This window comes from Nannospalax galili, unplaced genomic scaffold, assembly GCF_000622305.1.
Source record: "Nannospalax galili isolate Female #2095 unplaced genomic scaffold, S.galili_v1.0 scaffold957, whole genome shotgun sequence".
Lineage (NCBI taxonomy): Eukaryota > Metazoa > Chordata > Mammalia > Rodentia > Spalacidae > Nannospalax > Nannospalax galili.
In genome coordinates, this window is record NW_008340047.1 from 763,523 (window position 1) to 770,274 (window position 6,752).

General features: G+C 48.9%; 1 protein-coding gene across 1 annotated transcript in view; it reads right to left on the reverse strand.

Annotated features, from left to right (window-relative positions):
- The window catches only part of Adgrg5 (adhesion G protein-coupled receptor G5), a 21,834-nt gene extending 18,182 nt beyond the window's left edge, over positions 1–3,652 (reverse strand). Inside the window, exon 1 of the mRNA XM_008834887.3 lies at positions 3,613–3,652. The gene's annotated coding sequence lies outside the window, so the exon portion shown is untranslated. The remainder of the gene's footprint in view (positions 1–3,612) is intronic.
- Between the last annotated feature and the right edge of the window lie 3,100 nt (positions 3,653–6,752).

The window sequence follows — 6,752 nt, forward strand, 5'->3', positions numbered from 1 at the left end:
GTGCACCTGTGTCGTGCAATGCCCTCGGAGGACAGAAGAGGCTGTCAGATCCCCTGGAACTGGAGTTATGAACAGTTGTTAGCTGCCATGTGGTGCTGGAATTCGAACCCAGGTCTTTTGCAAGAACAGTCAGTGTTTTACATTTTTAAATTATGCATCTATAGTTAAGAAGAAGGAGAACAACACATTGAGTGACAAGCAAGCTGAAAATCACACATAGGGGTTGGGAGTATGGCTCAGTGGCAAAGACTTGCCTAGCACATGCAAAACCCTGGGTTTAGTCCCCAGCACTGGAAGAGAAAAAAAATTTTTTTTTTTAATGTTGTAAAATAGGGTCTGGAAAGACAGCTCAGTGATTAAGAGCACCGGCTGCTCTTGCAGAGGACCAGGGTTTCATCCCCAGCACCCACATAGTGGCTAATAACTGTCCATAACTCAGTTCCAGATCTGGCACCCTCTTCTGGCCTTCATGGGCAGTGCATACACATGGTACAGTTACATGCAGGCAAATATTCATACACATAAAATAAAAATTAATAAATAAAAAAATTCAATGTGTGGGCTGGAGAGATGGCTCAGCGGTTAAGAACACTGGTTGTTCTTGCAGAAGACCCAGATTCGAATCCCAGCACCCACATGGCAGCTAACAACTGTCTGTAACTCCAATCCCAGGGGATCTGACAGCCTCTTCTGACCTCTGCGGGCATTGCATAACATGGGTGCACTTACCTACATGCAGGCAATACACGCATACACATAAAATAAAAATAATAAGTAAAAAATTTTAACTGTTTAAAAAAATTCAGTGTTGTAAATCAATGTAATCTATCTCTGGAAAAACGAGTAATGTTTTGTTCTGTTTTGTTTTGGTAGCTTTTTTTTTTTTTTTTTTTTTTTTTTTATATACTAGCTGCATGTATGTAAGGGCACCTGTGTCATGCAATGCCTGCGGTAGTCAGAAGAGGGCACTGGAACCCCTGGAACTGGAGTTACAGACAATTATTAGCTGCCATGTGCGTACTGGGAATAAAATCCTGGTGCTCTCAGAGAACAGGCTGTGCTCTTAATCCCTGAGTCATCTCTTCAGCTCCATTGATAACACTCTTATAGTCTCTGCTCTTATTATTCAAAAAGAACTTGGTTTTCTGTTAAGGGGCCAGTCTATAGATTAGTAATAAAGAGTCTTCTATTTCTTTTTTTCTTTTTTTTTGCGGGGATGTCTTTTTGAAGCAGGGTCTCCCTGTAGCCCCACCACCTTGGAGTCTGCTCTAGCTTCTACAGCTTCTTCATGCAAATACAAATAAGATTTCTCCCATTTAGTACAAAAAGTGGATTCCTGGACACATTGTTCTGTCTTCGGCCTTTTCACTTAAAAACACATCTCGAGACTCTGCCATAACTGTATCTAGGGACAACACTTCTTCAACCGCATATGCTAAAATCATCTGAGGGAAAAGCCAGAATTTATTTCACAGTCTTCTGCTAATAGCATTTAGCAGGCCAGAGATTCTCATTTCCTGGAAGTCAAGTTCTAGTGCCCTAGGGGTGCTGGTTCTTATCTTTGGCTCCTATGCAGCCAGGTGGGGATGCAGATCAGTGGTAGAGTGCTTGCCAGGCATGAGACCCTGGGTTCAGTCCCCAGCAGTTCCAGAACCTGTACTTCCAGCACTTCCAACACGTGCAAGGCCACCACTGGACCCTGCGTGGGCTTTCTCCTATCAGTGCTGGAAACCTTTTCATGATAGGGAAATCAGCTCCTGTCTATTACATGAATTAAAATGTTATTTCTAGTTTGTTGTTTTTAGTTTGCCATTGTCTTTAAACATCACACATTTTATTTGTGATGCAGAAATCTCATTTTTAATCTTTTTATTTTGGTTTTTAAGATTTACTTTTATTATTTTTTAAGTGTGTGTGTGCGTACATGCGTGGGTGTGTGTGTCCGTGTGTGCATGTGTATGTGTGTGCATAGTGCATGGGTGCATGCGTCCGTGTGTGTGTGTGTGTGTGTGTGTGTGTGTGTGTATGTATATGTGTGTGTGTATGTGTGTGTACCTAAGTATAGTGCTCACAGAGGCCAGAAAAGGGAGTCAGATCACCTGGAGCGGGAGTTAGAAAACCGAACTCTGTTCCCCTGCAAGAGCAGTACCCACTCTTGACTGCTGAGCCATCTTTTGAAGTCTCTTCCTCACCAACCAAACACCCCAGATCGAAGCTGTGATTTCCACTCCATTCTAAGAGGCAAAATACCACCTTCACTTCTGCTTGTGACCTCCAGGTGCCCTCCCCGTGCCTACAGAGGGGCCCCACACACCACCAACCCCTATCCTCAGCCATCAGGTTTCTGTACCTGCAATTCATCACTTGGGGCCCTCTGGTATCTAGGAATCCCTTTCCTGACTTTCTGGATGGTTCCAGAAGACTGCAGAACAACTGAATACCATGCAAGCGAAGGGTTTGCTTGGGCTTCAACAGTAGCTCTATGGCCAAGCTGGGACCCACACTAGGTTCCAGACGCCCAAGCTCAGTGTACAAGGGAGCTTTGTAAAGGTGTCTGGGGAGCTGAGTTGCTGTCAACAATTAAGACCCTATTTTAGGCCATCAGAGAAATGAAGAGATATGTGGAACACATATCCAAGACAGGGCCTTGGGAAGCTGTGGATTTGATAACCAGCTCCAGAATTCAGCACCCTGGCTGCATGACACTGGGCTAGGAACTTGGCCTCTCTGATCCTAAAGTTTTCTTGTGTGCAAAATGAGGCCAAAGAGACCTATTTCCCAGGGAGAGGAACTCAAACCATTTCCAGGATCCGAATTCATGGGGTCAGGTCCTGCCCAAGGCCTAGCACTCTAAGAAGCCAAAGATGTTGGCCAGGAAAACATCTGTGTATGAGACTCAGGAGACCCTTTCTCCCAAGCACGGACTACACACCCCTAAGTAACCTGGCAATACCAGGGCGTGCCTAGCCAGCAGCACCCTGCTCCCTTAAACAGCTGCCCCGGCTGACCACAGACTGGGGCCCTGCCTCTGGCTTCCAGTGATTTTCCCTGGTCTAGGTGAGGAATGACCCAGTGGATCACCAGGAAACAACCCAGAGGAAGGCTACTATAAGGCCATTTCACAGGTGAACATGGTAGGCCACAGCAAAACCCCAAGTTGTCTGTGACTTGGATGACCTTGAGACCCTTTCTCTGAGACACTGGGTCCCCAGACTCCAGCTCTGATTGCTCGGGAACTTTACCAGCTGCCAGTTGCTGGCACAAGCTGTGTGCCAGGTCCTATGCAGAGCACCTGACAGTCCCTCAGCCCTATCACTTGAGGTTCAAGTTACTGGACTCACCCTATTTTATATCTGAGGAAACTGAGGTCCAGGAAATCTAGGTCCTCTACCTTTCCCCAAGAATAAGCAGGACTTGACCCCAACATCTAATCATACCTTAACTCCAGTGGTCTCTTTTGAAAGCAGAAGTCTCTGAAATCCTGGATTTGGAACTGAAAGGAGGTAGGTCCCCAGGTCTGTCACCTGGGCAGGGGCATGCCCAGAGTCCAGTGGATAGGGATCTGTGGATGGGGACCAATGGGAGGGAGGGAGGAGAGGTCCAGGGACTAACCTGCGAAGCTGCTGTGTGTCTTCACTGCTGTCTTGCTGTGGTCCTCTGACGTCTGTAGAGAGAAAGGGAAGTTGGAAGAAGGTGCCGACAGCAGTGGCTCCAGTGGCTTCTCTGTTCACCTCACACTCACTTGCCCCCTGGCTTCTCTGGCCTTTCTTTACCCCACACCCACACCCACACTCCTGCCTCACTTCTTCTTTCTCGGCAGCAGTCTCCATTTCCTCTGAGCTTGGCTAGAACAAGATCCCCCTGCTCTCACCCCAGCGACCCTGCCGAACTTCCTGCACCTCTGAGAAGTGTGCCAGGAAGGGCAACATGGCACCACAGAGGGTTCAAGATGCATGAGAGCTCTGCAACTTGGGCAAGCTATGGCTCCTCCCTAAGCCTCAGTTTCCCCACTTAAAGGGAAAATAGTGGCTTCCTGTGCATGCTTGAAGATTTGATCACTCAGCTGTCTGTCCTGCTGCCTCCTGCCATGCCTCCCCCCACCATAACGGACTCATCTCTCTGGAACTGTAAGCCAAATAAACTTCTAAAAAAGGGAAAATGAGCCTGCCTGACCTGACAATCCTTGACACTGATGATGGCAGACACCTGCAGCAAGGGCTAGGGCAAACTGCAAACTGCCTGGGTTCAAGTTCCAAGTTTACAGGCTAGGGTGCTGCTTGAGGTCATACCCTTAAGAGTGTTGAAGCCTCAGTTTCCTTTCTGTAAGATGAAGATGCTGGCAGTAGCATCTTTGGGTATGAAGTGTATCAGCAGTAAGGTTGGCAAGTGTCACAGAGTCTATGGCCTAGAGAGGATGAGGACCTGGCTCCAGGTGGCCCAGGGAGAAACTCAGAGTGTGGCCAGAACAGCAGGACAGCAAAGCTGGTCAGCCTTTCCTTCAACCAGAAGTCCTCACAAGCCAGGTCCTGACATGGTGTCCCTTCCCTCTGCCACCTGCACTAGCCCACCAATGCCAGTCCAGCCCAGCCCACAGTGGGTGCGGGGGCCTCTGTGGGAAAGGAGGCCCCCACCCCAGCTGCCATCAAAGGCTTTGCAGGGACCCTGGTCATTGCATGACTTCGGTAATCTCTTACCCTTTTTGTGCCGTGCCTTGTTTCTTCCTTGTTTCTGTCTTTTGTTGTACTTGGCCTCAACCCCAGGCCTTGTGTATACACGGCAAGCACCTCACTGCTGAGCCAGAGTCCCCCAGCCCCTGGTTTCAGTTTTACTTGACCATAATAACCTAGACCTTGATCTCCTGGCTCTTCCTGTCTGAAACTTCTTGGTTGCCTCTAGAACTGAACTGCTGCTCAGCAGTCCTGAGCAAGCAGCTGCTCTGAGGGCCTAGATGGAGCTTTGCTCCCCAGGTCCCTGCAGCTCCTGTTTCTTGCCTCCTGTCCCTGCCTCAGCTAAGAGTCCTAGTTATCTGTCCCTGTACACCACACCCTGGATCTCACTTCAGACACTGTCCTGCTCTAAAGCCAGAAGCGCCTCCCTATTGCCTCACGGTCTAACCCCACCCAACTTCTACCCTGTTCTACATATGCTGGTCACATTCATGCCCACCTCTGCTCTGCTCCAGCTGTGCCCCCCCCAGCTCCATTCCACTCCTCAGGGCTCAGTCCCCAACAAAACACTCTGGAGGCTGCAGCATAAGGTGGCAAGCCAATGTCCTGCTCAGTCTCCAGGTGGCAATGAGGTCACTGCCATCCTTTGACAAGGGTCTCCCCACATGGAGGATCTGTGAGAGGACTGTGACCCTGACAGGACATTAGAACAACTGAGTTACACCATAAGTGTGTCATTTACTCTCCAAATCCCCAATCTTTGTGGTGCCCAGCAGAAGCCTCTGACTAGAGAGGGATAAAATGTCTTTAGTCTCTCTGATGAACATATGAGTTCTGACCTGCTCTGTTGCTGATCTGGGTCAGTTCACTCCTCCTTAGGCAACCTGGGCAGTCATTATATTGATGTACCACTCAGTGGAGGCATCCATGTCCACCTAGAATTTCTGGATTCTAGCAGTCCTCCTGCCTCAGTCTCTGGAGTAGCTGGAACTACCACTGTGCCTAGCAGTTTTGAGTCTCTAAGCCTCTAACATTGAATTATGTCCCTCTTTTTTTTCTTTCTTTTTTTGGGGGGCAGGGATCTTTTTGAGACAGGGTCTCCCTACAGCCCCAGCTGGCCTGGAACTCACTATGTAGACCAGGCTGGCCTTGAACTCACAGAGATCTGCCTGCCTCTGCCTCCCGAGTGCTGGGATTAAAGGCATGCACCACCACACCTGGCTTCAATTGTTTTTATTAGACATTAAAAGCAAGATATCTGAGCTGGGTGAGCATGGTGATGCATTCCTGCAATGCCAGAACCCAGGACACAGCCCACATTCAGGACTCAGCAGGAGGATGTTCACTTAAAGACCAGCCAGATAAAAGGCAGGGGTGGGGTGGGGATGACACTCGGTGGTTGAGAGCACTGGCTGGTTACAGAGGACCTGGGTTCAGTTCCCAGCACCTACATGGTGGCTAACAACTATCTGTAACTCCAGTTCCAGAGGATCCAACACCTTCTTCTGGCCTCTGTGGGCATTGCACACATGGCAAACATAACAGCAGGGGTATAGAAGGGACAGGCTGACACAGGCATCAGTCAGTCCAGTGTCTTGAGTCTGAAGACAGAACCCTTTACTAGGTCCTCTGAGAATGCTAACACCAGATTAGCATTTCACCACAGGTACCAGGAGCAGTGACAATGGGAAAACTGAGAGATGTGGGCTCAGACCTCCCAGGGTGACCTTAGGCCGAATCAATGGGTTTCTGATCTTGAGTGCGTTCACCATAGCATGGTGGTAATAACATCCAGCACACAAGGTGTGGCCCAGAGGCTACGTACACCATCCACATAGCTCCCACCACCTCTTGACCTTTCCTCTGCACCAAAAACTAGGGAAAGAGTTTCAGGCTCTTGATTCAAGGCTGTCACTGCTGGCTGTGAAACCCTGTCTGAGCCAAATGCCAATCTCAGTTTTCATTTCCCCAGTTCTAAAAGGAAGCCATCTTTGTCCTGCATACTCTGTGTGTGTCTCTCACTGGTCCCATCTGCACAGGAAGCAGAAGCCAGCCCCTGGAGCATCTGCAGACTGGTAATCTGTA